We start from the raw sequence: 19,153 nt of genomic DNA, 5'->3' as shown, positions 1-19,153 counted from the left end.
AGTATCGTCAGGGGAAAGGCATTGATCAGGTACTTACCTCGGGTATGTTATATATGAAAGGATCGATATGGTTGACTAGAGGGGGGGGGGGGTGAATACGCAACGACCACTTTTTAATTAATCTTAGCAAGTTAGGGTAAACAACATACGGGTTCACAACAATAGCAACAATGGGGTGAACCGTTATGAAGCTAACAACAAGAGCTACTAAGACAAGTAAGAGATAGACAACAACATAAGCATACACAAAGTAAAGGTTAGAGATAACCACAAGTGGAACCAATGAAGACGAGGATGTGTTACCGAAGTTCCTTCCCTTTGACAGGAAGTACGTCTCCATTGGAGCGGTGTGGAGGGCACAATGCTCCCGAGTAAGCCACTAGGGCCACCGTATTCTCCTCACGCCCTCACACGATGCAAGGTACTGTGATTCCACTATAGGTGCCCTTGAAGGCGGCGACCAAACCTTTACAAACAAGGTTGGGGCAAACTCCACACAAAGCTTGGAGGCTCCCAACAAGACCACGAAGCTTCACCACAATGGAATGTGGCTCCGAGGTGACCTCAACTGTCTAGGATGCTCAAACACCCAAGAGTAACAAGATCCGCAAGGGATTGGTGGGGGAATCAACTTTTCTCTTGGTGGAAGTGTAGATCTAGGCCTTCTCCACCAATCCCTAAAGAATCAACAAGTTTGATTGGCTAGGGAGAGAGATCGGGCACTTTTGAGCTTAGGGAGCAACAATGGAGCTTGGGAGGGTCAAAAGGTAGGGTTCCACAGCAAGAAGAACCCCTTATATAGTGGGGGGAAATTCAACCGTTTTCCCACTCACAGCCAGAGCCTAGCGGTACTACCGCTGGCTACAACGATACTACCGCTAGCACTCCAGCGGTACTACCGCTGGCTGCAGCGGTACTACCGCTGGGCCCATGATAGTGCATAAACACTACCGGGCCAACCACTGCCAAGAAAGTCTTCGCAAAAAGGTCCGTCGAAGTACAACCGCTAGGAAGGCGGTACTAAGCTCCTGGAGCGGTACTACCACTGACCAGGGGCGGTACTACCGCCAGCCTAGCGGTACTACCGCTGGCTGCAGCGGTACTACCACTAGCACTCCAGCGGTACTACCGCTAGGGCTAGCGGTACTACCGCTAGGCACAGTGGTACTACCGCTGAGGGACTATTTGCTTAGATGAGATAAACACAGAGGCGGGAGCCACTCCAAAGTTGCAGGTACGGGGAAAGGAGATAAAGTGTGTGCGTGCAAAATTGATTCCACCCAAACCTTTCCACTACGGGTCCCCTCTTAATAGTACAGCGTTCCTATGACTCAAAGAAAGAGAATCGTAGAGTACACCGTGCTTCTGTTCCATGGAAAGAGGGGGCGAGTTGTCTTGTGCTGTTGACATGTGCTATCTGAAATCTTAACACACACGATTAGTCCTTTGCGGTACTGTCATCAATCACCAAAATTACTTAGGCATAAACTATGCCCTAACAATCTCCCCCTTTTTGGTGGATTGATGACAATACCGGATTTGCACAGTGAATAGCATGTGAACGTAAAGATAGTGGTATATAAAGATAAGGAGCATATCACTCACAACATATGATAGAAATAAATCTCACACTAGTTCAAGTCTCACATCACACAAAGCAAAGATAGCAAATAAAAGCAAACCAAGTTCAAAGCAAACACGATAAGATAAGCAAAGTTAAGCGAAGTTCAAAATGCAAATCCAGCTCATAGACTCTCTCCCCCTTTGGCACAAGACACCAAAAAGGGGCACACCTAATGACACAGGTGGTCACGCATCATCCTCATCAGCCCAGACCCGTCTGTGGCATCCGGATCATCCTGCTCCTCCTCATTGTCCTCCTCAGACGCCTCCTCCTCTGCATCAGACCATTGATAACCTTGAGCCCGCATCCAAGCAGACTCTGGAGTGATGTCGTCCTCTGAGCCGCTGGAGATATCAAGATCAAGTGTCCTCAGGACACGCTTGTGCCTCTGACGGTTCTCCTTCTAGGCCACATGACTCTGATACTGTCCCTTGGCCTGCATACAGAAGAGAGTCTTCATTTTATCCTTCAGTTTCACTGCCCCAGATGGCATAGCAGAAGAGTGGGAATGAGAAGCGATGCCTCTTTCAGCAGCAGTCTCTCTGTCAGTGTGCATGTGCTGAGACAAAGTTGATGGGTTGGCCCATTTGTCCTTGACGCGGAGCCTGATAGGATCGTGCACAAAGTAATCAGCCTGAAGGTGGAACTCCTCAATCAAATAGGTGTCGTGCCACTTATGGCGAATATAGGCAAACAAGTAGGGCCCGTAGATGGGAACCTTGCGGTTCATGATGCAGTTCCAGAGCTCAGTGAACATCACGTCAGAAATATCGAGAGGGGCAGACTCCTTAGTCATAGCCTCCTCATAAAGCAGAAGCATCTCAGCTAGAGAACCATGCACCTCGTCAAAGTTGCCAATGCGAGGAAAGAGAGTGTTGCGGAAGATCCGATGCATGATATCGAGATGCTTGGGGAGCACACCTTTCTTCACATAAAGTTGCTGTAGTCTGTCCTTGGCGGGGGCCCTATCAGTGGAAGCTGGAGCATGAGGACGCGACCCAATAGGATTGTCAGATCCCTGAAAGTCGACCTTGAGAAACTACATGAATTCAGACCAGGAACCTGTCATCTTCTGAGTACCAGTCATCCAAGTCATGGAGCGCACGTCATCAGGCGAGAAGTGAACAGTGACATAGAATTGGGTGACAACATCTGGATCAAAGTCTTTCTTGAAGGAGATGATATCCTTAATGCCAAGCTTGTCAATCAAAGCGAGAGCCTCACCAAAGTAATCCGGGTTCTGCTGAAGGTGAGCCAAGTCAATCCACTGAACTGGAACAAAACTCTTCTTGAAGTTGTTGACGATGTCGCGATAGATCCTGCAGTGATCCCGTGACCAACATGCTCGACATCCTTGATCCGAGCCTTCTCTTCTAGATAGTGATTTTTGGTGCGGAACCGCAGAAAATCCTTAGGGGGCATAGTGCGAACGTTGACCCCCTTGTCCTTGTGAGCTGTCTTCTTGAAGGACTTCTTTTGGGTGCCAGACCGGAAGTGGCGGAGCCCTCTGGAGCCTCTTGATTGTGATACTGTTTCGACTGGGTGTCCCAAGGGGGATTCGAGCGGCGAGAACCACCTGTGACACACAAGACACACACCGAAAAAGAGAGACACAAAGAGTCAAGGCAATGAACAAAAAGAGGCATAAAAGTAAACTCACATTGCCAAGAAAAATGAAAATAATAAAAATATCCTCCTGGCGGTAGTACCGCTACACCAGGTGGTAGTACCACTGGGGTCCTAGCGGTAGTACCGCTACCCCTGGCGGTAGGACCGCTGGGGTCCTAGCGGTAGTACCGCTACCCCTGGCGGTAGTACCACTAGGGGGTCGACTTTCAGATCTGAATAAGAAAAAGACCCATAGTAACGGCTAGATTAGATTTACGAGGGACATGGGTACTGCATATAATCACTACAAAAACCATCATAGCCCTACACACATGAGGATCTCAAGAATCATCTAGATAAAGACATGCCTAGTAAAGAGGATTCAAGTTTTAGATCTAATCCAAATAAGAGAAGAAGTGCTTGATCTAAATCATGAAGAACCTAGGGCATGGCAATATAAATGCAATGAATCATAGGACCTACACTCCCCTAGAATATCTCCTTCGTTCCATCCAAGAACAAAGCACAATACCATAGCCATGGATCCAAATCACCAATGCTCTTAACCCTAGAACAAGAAAACATCAACCAAGAGAATAAAGGGAGGAGCTTTACCGGAGTCCATGGCACTTGGTGGAGGAAGGAGGAGTGGAGCAAACCCTCCAACTCAATGGAGAGAAGGGGATCCATAGATAGAGATCCAAATTGGGGGAGTTCGGGGTTGGGGAGGGAAGAGCCACGAGGAAGAAGAAAGAAGGGAGGGAAAAACGGGCTCCCCCTCCTTTATATAGCCCAAGGTGTACGGGCCAGCGGTAGTACTGCTGGGGTCCTGGCGGTAGTACCGCTGCCTGCAGCGGTAGTACCGCTGGGGTCCAGGCGGTAGTACTGCTCCCCCTTGAGACAGCCCTAAAAAATCCTAGTCAGGTCGTGGTAGATTGGGGTCCTCGCGGTAGTACCGCTACCCCTGGCGGTAGTACCGATGGGGTCCTGGCGGTAGTACCGCTACCCCTGGCGGTAGTACCATTGCAAATGGCACAACTAGACATAGGATATGAGAAAGACGTGGGCACACGACAAGTCAGTGTAATAAGAAGATAACACCAGCAAGATATACTGACTCGTCATTTTGTATCCTTTCTTCCATATGAGAGAAAGGTGGGGGCGGTGGCCGAGGCCACCTATGTTTGAGACAAAGGTATGACACCACGAAGAATTATCCTTGGTTTCATGACCAACACTCGTCTTTGAAGCACAAGTGCCATTTGGTAATGGCTAAAGTGAAAGATTAGATCAATTTATGCATAATGGGGAGAGGAAGAGTTCATTGAGAGAACAACACTCCCCCTATGTCCATGCCTACATCTAGAACAAGATCGAATGCATAATGAGGTGCAAGGTGCCTAGCTTCAATCCACATTACTTGAAGCAATGATATTTAGCTCATGCCTTAACTCCCGGAACCTTGCTTCATCTAGGGGTTTAGTGAAAATATCTGCAAGTTGCTCTTCAGTGTGGACGAAGTGAACCTCAATATCACCAAGCTTGATATGTTCACGAATGATGTGATGGCGAATATCAATATGCTTGGTCTTGCTATGTTGCACTGGGTTGAGGGAAATCTTGATAGCACTTTGATTGTCACATAGAAGAGGCACTTTGTCACAAGTGATGCCGTAATCCTTTAAAGTTTGCCTCATCCATAGCAATTGTGCACAACAACTTGCAGCTTCCACATACTCAGCTTTGGTGGATGATAGTGAGACACAATTCTGCTTCTTTGAAGACCAACTTACCAGTGAGCTACCAAGGAATTGGCATCCTCCAGAAGTTGACTTCCTCTCCACACAATCTCGTGCCCAATCTGAGTCAGAATAGCCTAGTAGGTTGAAGTTTGCTCCTTTGGGATACCATTGACCAAAGTTTGGGGTATGAGCCAAATATCGAAAGATTCGCTTAACAGCCATATAATGACTTTCTTTTGGTGCGGATTGAAAACCGTGCACATATCCCTACACTCAACATAATATCTGGTCTAGATGCACAAAGGTAAAGGAGGGATCCAATCATGGAGTGATATAACTTTTGATCTACTGCTTTACCATTGGGATCACTGTCAAGCTTGCATCTTGTTGGCATGGGGAACTTGACCGACTTGACATCTTCAAGCTCAAACCGTTTGAGCATGTCTTGAGTGTACTTGGCTTGTTTGATGAAGGTCCCTTCTAGGCCTTGTTTAATCTCAAATCCGAGGAAGAACTTCAACTCTCCCATCATGGACATCTCAAATTTCTCGGTCATTAGTCCAGGAAATTCTTTATTGAAGGAAATGTTAGGAGAACCAAAGATAATATCATCAACATATAGTTGGCATATGAACAAATCCCCTTTAACCCTCTTAGTAAAAGAGTGGGATCTATCTTCCCAATTTCAAACCCACGATCTTGTAACAACTCAGTAAGATACTCATACCACGCACGTGGGGATTGTTTAAGGCCATAGAGTGCCTTATTAAGTTTGTACACATGATTGGGGAGCTTGGGATGTTCGAATCCCGGGGGTTGTTTGACATAGACCAACTCATTTAAAGGACCATTAAGAAAGGCACTTTTCACATCCATTTGCTGTAATTTGAAATTATGATGAGAAGCAAATGCAAGCAACATGCGAATAGATTCTAGACGAGCAACAAGGGCAAATGTTTCATCGTAGTCGATACCCTCTGTCGGGGATATACCCCGCAGTGTAACCCGGCCTGGAGTATGACCCGCCAAGGACTTGGCGACTCACCGGCGACTCAGCAGTGACCTGGCGGACGACTCATACTTGTCCCCACAGGCGATTGAGATAAATGACGAAGGCCCAAGGCCCGGCGTACACCCTGGCATAAGGCAACTCATAGAGAGGCCAGGAGGGCCGACTCACATAGAAGTCCCAAGAAGAGGAGAGACTCCCTCACAAAGGAAACAAGACCCGGATTAGGATTCAAGAGAGACTAGTCCTATTCCTACTCCTAGTAGGACTCTACATGTAAACCTACCCTTCCACCTATATAAGGAGGGGTAAGGCGCCCCAAGGGGGGGGGATCCACAACTTAGGTCTAGACAAGACAAATCATGAGACAGACCAGACACCCACGAGATTAGAGGTGGCGAGTCTGCACCCTTGTAATTGAGATCATCTTCATCAATGAAGCACAATCAGGACGTAGGCTTTTACCTCCATCGGAGGGGCCGAACCTGGGTAAACTCGTGTCTCTCGATTCCGACCAACCCCTTCAAGCCGCCACATGGTTGCGATGGCCTCACACCTAAGTTCTCTCACGAGGACATCTGCCGTGACAAAACCACGACAGTTGGCGCCCACCGTGGGGCAGATCGTACGGTGGAATTGTGTTTTTGAAGGGATCTTTTTAAGGGATCAAGAAGCTTATGACCCGCCAGATCCGTTCAAGCCGGCGATGGAAGGATCTACGTCATCACCATGAGTACAGTCAAAGCATGCAATACCGGATTAGGGATCAAGGAGTCTCGTTATTAATGGGATGAAGAAAGAGCTGGCAAGAGAACAATTACTCTGGATAACCTGGCATGGGACAGAAGTACGCAGCGTAGCGCGGGTACCTAATCTGTCGCTGTTTCTACTCCGAGCTGGAGTTCATGGGATTGCAAGTTCCGAGGCAGTTGTGTTCTGCTACGCCTCAAAAATTTAAACAACTGTGGATTGCATGAAGACCGAAGTACTGCAACACGTAAATGCTTCCAGGGAAAGGATCAAGCAACTTTGGCACGTTACATGGTCTAGCACGTAATCCATGAACTGGACGAGAACGCGGAGGAGGATTTGGCCACGATCTGTAACATACATCGACACGAACTGTAGCCGGAGCTGGGCATGGATTCGTCGTCACGCCTGCGCCACGCCGTACCTCATCACAATCGTCGCACCGTGAGCCGCCTCCGTGCCATGGCTGCCTCCACGCTTCGCCATCGCGGCCTCCGCCTCGCCTCGGATTCGCCGTCAGCGTCGCCGAGTCGCCCTACCCACTGACCTCCTGCAAACGCTCTGGATCGGCCTTGGGCTTCTACCGCTCCCGGAGCCGCCATCACGTCGGCCTCTGCCGAGCATCCGAGCCGGAATCCGCCTTGCTGTCATGCCTCGTCTCATGGGACAGGGCGTCCGCCCGTGCCGCCTCAGCCGCGCGCCCGCCGTGGCTTCACAGCGCCTCGCACGCCGACACCGCTCCAGCCACCGACGTTCGGCTCCACCATGGTTTGTCTCGCACGAGCATGCGCCGGCGCTGACCCGCCGTCAGCATTCACTCCAAGCTCTCTGGCATCTGCTGCCGCGCTCGCCGGTCGCCATGGCCTCATCCACGGCCAAAACACTGACCTCATCCAGAACCCGCCGTGCTCGCGATCATCATCTTCAAGTCGCCCGATGCTGACCCGCCGGTGCTACGCGCCGCTCCGTCCGACCGTGTTCCGCTCGTTCGCACCCGCGTAACCCGCCTTGAGACGCCGCGGCGCCGGCCTCCACCACCGCATGCAAAGGAAAAAAGAAGTAGGGCCCCTGCGCGCAAGGTCTACCTCCATGTGTAATCGAGCCGCCGCTGCTGCCTTGAGCCGCCGCCATGTTGGCCCCGCCACCTCGCCACTTCGCGTCGGCCGACTGCCGCTCGCCTCGCCCCGTCCGAGCCGGCCTCGGCCAACTCGATCAGGTCTGAGCTACTGTCGCGCCGCCAGCTCCACTCCCGCCAGCGTGCCTGGTCTCCGGCTCGTGCTACACTGCAGCGCGGCTACTGCGCTTTGGGCCGTCATGCCATCCTCCCACCTACACATCACCACGCTCGTCGTCTGGTGGATCACAAACCAAACCGCCCTGCTGCCATGCCTCGCCTCGAGCAGCTTACAGGGAGTGGTGTGTGACTGGAGGAAATAAAGGAGAGGCCTCATCCTGCTAAAAAGTAATGGTGGAATAAAAAAGGAAAGGTCACATGGGTGTGCTAATGCACTATCAACTCTACATTGTCTTTTTCAACCAGCTATATCCAGCGTTATTCATCACCGACTCAACCGTGAAAATACCAGGTGATATTTATCTTATTTCCTTTGATCCGCAATTAATTCTATCAAGATTTTTCTACCGGTTTGTATTTGTGTTCGCAGATCTATTTAGGTCGAGAGATATCTGTTGGCGTTCATTCCGTCGTCTTTCGCAAATATGATGCGGCTGACTCACCGTCCAAGACGGCTTACAATGACGCGGCCAACTCTTATGACCGCGCGATTAAGGCGGCTTACAATGATGCGGCGAACTCTCATGACCGCGCGACCAAGACGGTTTACAATGATGCGGCGAATTCTCATATCCACGCGACCAAGGCCACTTACGATATCGCGGCCAACTCTCACGTCCGCATGATCAAAGGCGGTTTACAATGCCGCGGCCGATTCTCGAGTCCATGCCAAAATGCCAGGCAGCTCTCGCATTCAAGATGCCGCCCTCACGGCCTGGATTATGTCAACACACCGGTGCCGAGCTCGCCTATACGAGCCGCCCAACAAAGGATGCAAGACGCCACCCTCACGGCCCGGATTACATGAACCTGCCGGTGCAATGCTCGCCTGTACGAGCCGCCTAACAAAAGGACGCAAGTCGCCACCCTCACGATCCGGACAACATCAACTTGCCGGTATAGTGGCTTTATATCTCGGAGATGGAGCGAGTACCAGTATCTTTTCTCTGCCGGTTTATGCCACAATCAAGTATGGAGACTCTCAAGCCGCCTCCTTGAGTCGACTTAAGACTCGGGGGCTACATGGACATGGCTCGGCAGACTCAACTGGGATGAATAATTCAAGAACCGCGGGTCATTACAGAAAAATTATCATCTTAGGGTGGCGCTTGAGCTTTCCGACTCGCCCCATCCTGTCGCGACCGTATGAGCCAACGAAACTTGCATTTAGGGTGGGTGCACGAGCTTTCTGACTCGCCTCCCCCTGTCGCGACCGTATGAGCCGACGAAACCTGCATTTAGGGTGGGTGCACGAGCTTTCTGACTCGCCTCCCCCTGTCGCGACCTTATGAGCCGACGAAACTTGCATTTAGAGTGGGTGCACGAGCTTTCTGACTCGCCTCCCCCTGTCGCGACCGTATGAGCCGACGAAACCTGCATTTAGGGTGGGTGCACGAGCTTTCTGACTCGCCTCCCCCCTGTCGCGACCGTATGAGCCGACGAAACCTGCATTTAGGGTGGGTGCACGAGCTTTCTGACTCGCCTCCCCCTGTCGCGACCTTATGAGCCGACGAAACTTGCATTTAGGGTGGGTGCACGAGCTTTCTGACTCGCCTCCCCCTGTCGCGACCGTATGAGCCGATGAAACCTGCATTTAGGGTGGGTGCACGAGCTTTCTGACTCGCCTCCCCCTGTCGCGACCGTATGAGCCGACGAAACCTGCATTTAGGGTGGGTGCACGAGCTTTCTGACTCGCCTCCCCCCTGTCGCGACCGTATGAGCCGACGAAACCTGCATTTAGGGTGGGTGCACGAGCTTTCTGACTCGCCTCCCCCTGTCGCGACCTTATGAGCCGACGAAACTTGCATTTAGGGTGGGTGCACGAGCTTTCTGACTCGCCTCCCCCTGTCGCGACCTTATGAGCCGACGAAACCTGCATTTAGGGTGGGTGCACGAGCTTTCTGACTCGCCTCCCCCTTTCGCGACCGTATGAGCCGACGAAACCTGCATTTAGGGTGAGTGCACGAGCTTTCTGACTGGCCTCCCCCTGTCGCGACCGTATGAGCCGACGAAACCTGCATTTAGGGTGGGTGCACGAGCTTTCTGACTCGCCTCCCCCTGTCGCGACCGTATGAGCCGACGAAACCTGCATTTAGGGTGGGTGCACGAGCTTTCTGACTCGCCTCCCCCTGTCGCGACCTTATGAGCCGACGAAACTTGCATTTAGGGTGGGTGCACAAGCTTTCTGACTCGCCTCCCCCTGTCGCAACCTTATGAGCCGACGAAACCTGCATTTAGGGTGTGTGCTCGAGCTTTCTGACTCGCCTCATCCTGTCGCGACCTTATGAGCCGACAAAACCATGGTCTTAGGGTGGCGGTTGAGCTTTCTGACTCGCCCTATCCTGTCGCGACCTTATGAGCCGACGAAATTAGTATTTTTTACCTTCCTGGCACTGCCACAAGGTTTTTCAGGCTTTTTTCTGACTCGCTTCGAAATATCTTGGGCCATACTTATCATATCATATACATGCATCATATTGCATTGCATCACACATCATACATACATGTCATGCCGGTCTTCAAACCGGGTCAAAGCATAAATTCTTGCAGGTGCAAATAAATCTTTGAATAGCCAATTTGGCTGGATTTTTATCATGGATTATCATAACCAGTGTTAAATGATTGGGGGTTTTTTAAAGCCAGCTCGGAAGAATTGATTATTGTCAAAGAGCCACCCTATCACATATAATGCGGAGTCATCTAATTGACCGGCCCTTTGATTTCTTCAACTTGTGTTCTGTAGTAAACTACAACACTTATGGATTTCTCCGACATATGGATTTCTCAAGGATATATTTGCCGGGTTACATTGCAACCACGGTCAAGGATTTCTTTTATCACAAAGGCATCATCAGCTCACAGAGTGGATATGATTTTATTCTACAATGGAAGGAATAGCCGCAAGTCGCTGCAAGCACACAACCCGACACTTGGGGGCTACATTATTCAAATCAAGATTACATCAAAGTATGAAAGTCCCATGTTGCTGCAAGCATGCACCATGACACTTGGGGGCTAATGCAATCCGCTTTTCAAATGATCACATCATCAACAGACCTGGCTATTTCAAGAAGATAAGCCGGCCCTAGGGGGCTACAGGTCGCTCATTAGTCAAGTATGGATTCAAGGAAGAACCGACTCATCATTTTTATAATGACCCGACCCTTGGGGGCTACACATTGCTGCTCAAGGAGAAGAACAAGGAAGTCCCGAGTCGCCGCAAGCAATCGACCCGTCACTTGGGGGCTACACTATTCAGATCATAATTTTTGAAGTCCCAGGTTGCTGCAGGCAAGACAACTCGGCCCTTGGGGGCTACATCACTAAGTTGTTTCATAGATCATGAGGTTCAAATTGGAGACCCGGCCCATCACACACTGATGACCCGACCCTTGGGGGCTACAGATAATATAGATATATCAAAAAATTGAAGAGCACATTTCATTCTGTCATGGAGGTGAAGTATTTGGAGACCGGTTCAACATACTTTTATCTAGTTGAAGCACTGAAAGACCGGCTCAACATCACACGGATTTGTCAATTGGAGTTCAGTTGTTTGACGGGGCACTACTAATTATGATGACCCGCCATTGTCAATCATGACCCGCCATTGTCAATCATAACCCGCCGAAGCAAGAGAAGCTAGTTCAATATTGTGTGGATTTCTTATTTCCCAAATTTTCATCAAGCCGAAGCATTGGAGGCCGACTCAATGGCATATGTATTTTATTACAAAGGACACGTACCTACGAGATGATTGAAGGCGGTTCGAAGAAACCCGGATTTTTCAAGGAGCCACTTCAGTAAATCAAGCCGGCCGGAAGAGCAAGCCGGTCCCTTAACTTATTTATTATTCTTATTTCAGGAGCTTACCATGAATAAATTCAAGCTAACCTTGGGGGCTAATGTCGGGGATATACCCCGCAGTGTAACCCGGCCTGGAGTATGACCCGCCAAGGACTTGGCGACTCACCGGCGACTCAGCAGTGACCTGGCAGACGACTCATACTTGTCCCCACAGGCGACTGAGATAAATGACGAAGGCCCAAGGCCCGACGTACACCCTGGCATAAGGCGACTCATAGAGAGGCCAGGAGGGCCGACTCACATAGAAGTCCCAAGAAGAGGAGAGACTCCCTCACAAAGGAAACAAGACCCGGATTAGGATTCAAGAGAGACTAGTCCTATTCCTACTCCTAGTAGGACTCTACATGTAAACCTACCCCTTCCACCTATATAAGGAGGGGTAAGGCGCCCCAAGGGGGGGGATCCACACCTTAGGTCTAGACAAGACAAATCATGAGACAGACCAGACACCCACGAGATTAGAGGTGGCGAGTCTGCACCCTTGTAATTGAGATCATCTTCATCAATGAAGCACAAGCAGGACGTAGGCTTTTACCTCCATCGGAGGGGCCGAACCTGGGTAAACTTGTGTCTCTCGATTCCGACCAACCCCTTCAAGCCGCCACATGGTTGCGATGGCCTCACACCTAAGTTCTCTCACGAGGACATCTGCCGTGACAAAACCACGACACCCTCTACTTGGGAGTAGCCTTGAGCCACCAATCTTGCCTTGTTTCAAATCACAATCCCATTGGCATCTTGCTTGTTTTTGAATATCCATTTGGTCCCGATGACATTATGTTCCTCCTTTGGTCTTAGCACTAAATCCCAGACTTGGTTACGCTCGAAGTTGTTAAGTTCTTCATGCATGGCCATAAGCCAATCCTCATCATCGAGCGCTTCCTGTACCTGTTGAGGTTCACAATATGAAACAAACGTGTGATGCTCACAATAATTCCAAATCTGTTGACGGGTGGATACTCCCTTTTTTAAACTGCCAAGTACATTCTTCATAAGATGTGACTTGACTCTCAGCTTGTTCGCAATCTTGGCTGCTCGACGCTCCAAGAGTTCTTCATTGGATAACTGGGGAGCATCGACTTGTTTACTTTGCTTGCCCTTGCGTCTTGAACCTCCCTTGGAACCGGCTATTGGTGCTGCAGAAGGGAATTGCGAGACAGTATCCTGATCATCTTGACTTTCGACTTGAGCAGGTTCACTTGTTTGTCCTTGTACTTGTGGTTGCTCTTGATCTTGATCTTGTGCTTCTACTTGGTCTGGATCTTGTGGTTGCACTTGATCTTGATCATGAGCAGGTTCGGAACCTTGGGAAAGTGCTTGAATATCATGGGACACATCATCATTGTTGGGCAATTTATCTTGACCTTGAGCTTGTTCATCTTGTTGAGAGTCTTCTCTTTGTTCATCGGAAGCGTGTGGGGCTTGTGGGGGTGATGGCTCCACTTGAGTAGAGCATTGTCCTTCTCCTTCGACCACAAGTGGTTCCTCAATGGGGAGTATTTGACCAATCCCCATTCTTCTTATGGCTTGGGGAGGAATTTCATCACCTACATCACAAAGACCACTTTGCTCCACTTGGGAGCCATTATTTTCATCAAACTCCACGTTACACGTCTCCTCAATGAGTCCGGTGGACTTGTTGAGGACACGGTAAGCATGAGAGTTTGTAGCATAACCAACAAAGATGCCCTCATGTGCTCTAGAATCAAATTTAGCTAAACGTGCACCTTTCTTGAGAATGAAACACTTACAACCGAATACCCGGAAGTACTTGAGATTGGGCTTGTTTCCAGTGAGAATCTCATATGGAGTCTTGTTCAAGCCTTTGCGGATATAGAGCCGATTGGACGCATGACATGCTGTGTTGATGGCCTCTGCTCAAAAGTTATATGGAGATTTGAATTCCGCCATCATTGTTCTTGCAGCGTCCATCAAGGTCCGGTTCTTCCTTTCTGCCACGCCATTTTGTTGAGGGGTATATGGTGCTGAATATTGATGTTTTATTCCCTCATCACCTAGAAACTCATCCAAGGTGTAGTTCTTGAACTCGGTGCCGTTGTCACTTCTAATCATCAAGATCTTTGCTTCATGTTGACGTTGAGCTTCATTAGCAAAGTTGATGACAGTTTGTTGAGTCTCACTCTTCCTTTTGAAGAAATATACCCAGGTGTATCTTGAGTAGTCATCAACAATCACCAAGCAGTACTTTCTGCCTCCAAGACTATCAAATGATGGAGGGCCGAAAAGATCCATATGGAGGAGCTCCAATGGCCTCTTAGTGTAAATGAGAGTCGTTGGACGATGAGCAGTTTCATGAATCTTTCCTTCAATGCAGGCACTGAAAGCACGATCTCTAGCAAAACTCACATTTGTTAGTCCACGAATATGGTCCCCTTTTAGAAGACTTTGCAAAGATGTCATATTGACATGAGCTAGTCGGCGATGCCAAAGCCAGCCCACATCAACTTTAGACATTAAACACGTCGCAGTCTTAGTGGGTCGCTTTGAGAAGTTCACCACATAAAGACCATTTTCGACATATCCAACATAGGCTACTTTAAGTGTCTTGCTCCACAGGAGGACCACAGTATCAAGATTAAAGAATGTGGAAAAATCCATAATTGCAAGTTGACGAACCGAAAGTAAATTGTAGGCAAGAGACTCAACAAGCATGACCTTCTCAATAGACAACTGTTGAGAGATGACCACCTTACCAAATCCCAATACCTTTGACGAGGATGCATCGGCGAATTGTACATGGGTGGGCATAGATGGAGAAGGATGCACATCCACCACTGAGTCCTTGCTTCCGGTCATATGATTTGTTACTATCGAGCAACCATGACACCCCATCGGAAGCAAACTCCTGCAATAGATCAAGGCTTGGTTTTAGGTACGCATTTTTTAATGGGTCCTTTCATGTTAGAGACAAGGGTCTTAGGAACCCAGATAGCCCATTCAATGGACTCATAGTAGGAACCAACAAATCTGGCATAAACATGCCCATCACTAGCACGACATAAGACATAGTAAGAATTGAGTTTGTCGGCTGTGTTAGTAGGAATGGTTTTGCCCTTCTTGACGTTACCATCGTCCACCTTGTTCCTGTTCACCTCCTGAGTCCCTTCGCCCTCTTTGACAAAGATGTCCATGAGGGTAGGGGATCGTTTGTTCCTGTTCCTCCTTTTAACTTTTGACTTGGAGGTAAGTCCATGTCCCTCCTTTCCTACAACACCCTTTTGAGTGCTCAAGAGGTCGTTCAGGCTCTTCTCACCTTGTATGCATGCCACAAGGCCCTTCTCAAGTTTCTCCTTTAACTTGGCATTTTCCTAAACAAGATGTACATGCTCACAACAAGGATTAGTTGTACAAGCATTATCAATTAACACAAAGGGAGGACAAGTAGAGATCTCCTTGGTAAGCTTTGCTTGGAGTTGATCATGGGACTCTTTCAGAGAGAAATGAACACCTTTCAAGACCTCGTGAGCCTTGTCAAGTGTGTGAAACTCCACTTTGAGTCTGTCATGGCCAACCCCAAGAGCATACTTCTCAAACTTGAGCATACGAGTAAGAACAATATCATGATCTAGTTTCTTTTGCATTTTAGCGCAGTCATCGTTGTATGACTCCTCAAGAGCCAAACGAAGAGTGCGCTCCTTTTCTAGAGCAATAGATAATTCAGCAATTTCATCGCCATAGTCACGACTCTGTCCCTGAAGCTCGGAGATGGTCTCCTCATGAGACTCGATGAGGTCATTTGCCTCACCCAGTTGTTCCAAGAGAGCAATAAAGTGCTTCTTGGATTCTACCTTAATAGTGCACAGAAACTTGTCAAGATCATGCTCATTAAGTTCCCCAACATCACTATCATCAACACAATTTAACAATGGAGGAGCAGTAGCGATGTTGGTCTTAATAATGGGGGTTACCTGATTGATACCTTTTTCCATGAGGCACTTGGTGATGTGGTTCTCGTTGGGGGCGTTGAAGAGAGACACCTTCTGGGGAGAGGGAGTGGCAATAGCAATAGTTGCTGTTGCCACTGTATCATCATCATCATCATCATCATCATCATCATCGGAAGGGTACTCTTCAAGGGCCACCATCCCCTTTGGGTGAGGTTTCTTCACAAAGTTGTTCTTGATTGGGAATGACTTGGTTTTGTCTTTGCGAATGAGCTTGTCCCCGTTGTCTTCCCTTTTCTCATAGGGACATTGGCCATGAAGTGACTCATGTTACCACAGTTATAGCATGTCCTCACTCGTTGCTTGGGTTTGAACCCACTCGAGTTGTTCTTGGTGAAGGTGGGTCTTGAGTTCCTCTTGTTGCCCCAGAATTGCCTTGATGCAAGAGCCATGTGCTCATGATAGGCATACTTCGTGTCTTCAGGGCAGCTCTCCTCCTCCTCATCCTCTTCTTCTTCTTCAAACGTTGCTTTTGCCTTTAACGCAAGGTTGGGTGAAGCTGTCTTTGAGCGAACACGAGCAAGTGTATTGTTAGCTGTTTCATTCATGATTGACATTGCAATGAATTCATCCAACACCTCACTGGAAGACAAGGAGTGGAAGTCTGGTCGCTGACGAATGACAGATGACATGGCTTTATTGAAATGCATGATGGCTTTGAGAAACTTGGGCTTGACCCATGTATCATCCACATCCTTTCTCCCATGGTCCTTGAGTACCACAGCAATAGCAGTCACCCTCCGATAGAGATCACGAGGGTCCTCGTCTTCCTTCATCACAAACTCATCGGCCTTATCAAGTATCACTTCATAGTTGGACCGTTGAATGCTTGAGCTTCCCTTGTACAACACCATAATATGCTCCCAACAGTCCTTGGCCAATGTGAAGGGACGCAAGTGAGGAAGATCTTCAGGTGGCATTGCGGACTGGAGAATAAACAAAGCAGAGTGATTGTATTGATTGTCCGCATCTTCTCTTGGAGTGAGGTTGCTTGGATCATGGGGATAATATCCTTGCTCGATGATTCTCCACAAATTTGTTGAGCTGTGATTCAAATGAGACTTAATATAAAATACCCAGTTAGCAAAATCACCTTTTACAAGCTTAGGAGGAGGACCAACAGGATTAAGACGAGGTGTGGGAACCGGTCCTCCATAGACTAAGGGTGGTGGAACAGATGCATACGTCCCATTCCCATCATTTTCGAGAGGTTGGGAAGGTTGCATACCTTTAGCCTTTTCCCTGATGAAATTGGCCTCCGAATCCGTGGTGGTGGGTTTAACCACCAATGCCGGTTCGGGAGAGTTTTTAATTCCCTCAATTAACTCTTTAAGCATGGTCTTGACCTCGTTCTTCATGGACGTCTTCAGTGCGGCCATAACCGTATTCAAGTCGTCCCTTGTGATCGAAGTCAAGTCCATGCCCTCGGTTTGTGCACGGGGAACTCCCTCATCATCTTCCATACTCTTGGGGTGGTTAAACCCTTAATAAAGAGACGTGGCTCTGCTACCAATTGAAAGGATCGATATGGTTGACTAGAGGGGGGGGGGGGTGAATAGGCAACGACCACATTTTAATTAATCTTAGCAAGTTAGGGTAAACAACATACGGGTTCACAAGAATAGCAACAACGGGGTGAACCGTTATGAAGCTAACAACAAGAGCTACTAAGATAAGTAAGAGATAGACAACAACATAAGCATACACAAAGTAAAGGTTAGAGATAACCACAAGTGGAACCAATGAAGACGAGGATGTGTTACCAAAGTTCCTTCCCTTTGACAGGAAGTACATCTCCGTTGGAGCGATGTGGAGGCACAATGCTCTCTAATAAGCCACTAGGGCCACCGTATTCTCCTCACGCCCTCACACGATGCAAGGTACCGTGATTCCACTATAGGTGCCCTTGAAGGCGGCGACCGAAACTTTACAAACAAGGTTGGGGAAAACTCCACACAAAGCTTGGAGGCTCCCAACAAGACCACGAAGCTTCACCACAATGGAATGTGGCTCTGAGGTGACCTCAACCGTCTAGGATGCTCAAACACCCAAGAGTAACAAGATCCGCAAGGGATTGGTGGGGGAATCAACTTTTCTCTTGGTGGAAGTGTAGATGTAGGCCTTGTCAACCAATCCCTAAAGAATCAACAAGTTTGATTGGCTAGGGAGAGAGATCGGGCACTTTTGAGCTTAGGGAGCAACAACGGAGCTTGGGAGGGTCAAAAGGTAGGGTTCCACAGCAAGAAGAACCCCGTATATAAGGGGGGGGGGAATCCAACCGTTTTCCCACTCACAGCCCGAGCCTAGCGGTACTACCGCTGGCGCTCCAGGAGTACTACCGCTGGCGCTCCAGGAGTACTACCGCTGGCGCTCCAGCGGTACTACCGCTGGCAGCAGCGGTACTACTGCTGGGCCATGATAGTGCATAAACACTAGCGGGCCAACCACCGCCAAGAAAGTCTTCGCAAAAAGGTCCGTCGAAGTACAACCGCTAGGAAGGCAATACTAAGCTCCTGGAGCAGTACTACCGCTGACCAGGGGCGGTACTACCGCCAGCCTAGCGGTACTACCGCTGGCTGCAGCGGTACTACTGCTAGGGCTAGCGGTACTACCGCTAGGAACAACGGTACTACCGATGAGGGACCATTTTGCTTAGATGAGATAAACACAGAGGCGGGAGCCACTCCAAAGTTGCAGGTAAGGGGAAAGGAGATAAAGTGTGTGCGTGCAAAATTGATTCCACCCAAACCTTTCCACTACGGGTCCCCTCTTAATAGTACGACGTTTCTATTACTCAAAGAAAGAGAATCGTAGAGTACACCGTGCTTCTGTTCCATGGAAAGAGGGGGCGAGTCGTCTTGTGCCGTTGACATGTATTATCTAAAATCTTAACACACATGATTAGTCCTTTGCGGTACTGTCATCAATCACCAAAATTACTTAGGCATAAACTATGCCCTAACAATATACCGCGAGTCGTGGATGACACGGAAGTTTCCCACATCTCGTGGTCCAGTGTACTACCTTTGCAGAGTGTAAAACTATTCGAATAGCCGTGTGATACGTCTCCAACGTATCTATAATTTTTGATGGTTCCTTGCTATGGATGTTTTGTATGCATTTTATATCTTTTTTGGGACTAACTTATTAACTCAGTGCCAAGTGCCATTTCCTGTTTTTCCGTGTTTTTGATCTTTTTCAGAGGAGAATATCAAACGGAGTCCAAACGGAATAAACACAGGGAGCTTGGGAGCCAAGGCAAAGGGTCCCGGTGGAGGCCACAAGCCCCCTAGC

The sequence above is a fragment of the Hordeum vulgare genome, chromosome 2H, assembly GCF_904849725.1.
Source record: "Hordeum vulgare subsp. vulgare chromosome 2H, MorexV3_pseudomolecules_assembly, whole genome shotgun sequence".
NCBI classification, from domain to species: domain Eukaryota; kingdom Viridiplantae; phylum Streptophyta; class Magnoliopsida; order Poales; family Poaceae; genus Hordeum; species Hordeum vulgare.
This window is presented reverse-complemented; position numbering follows the sequence as displayed.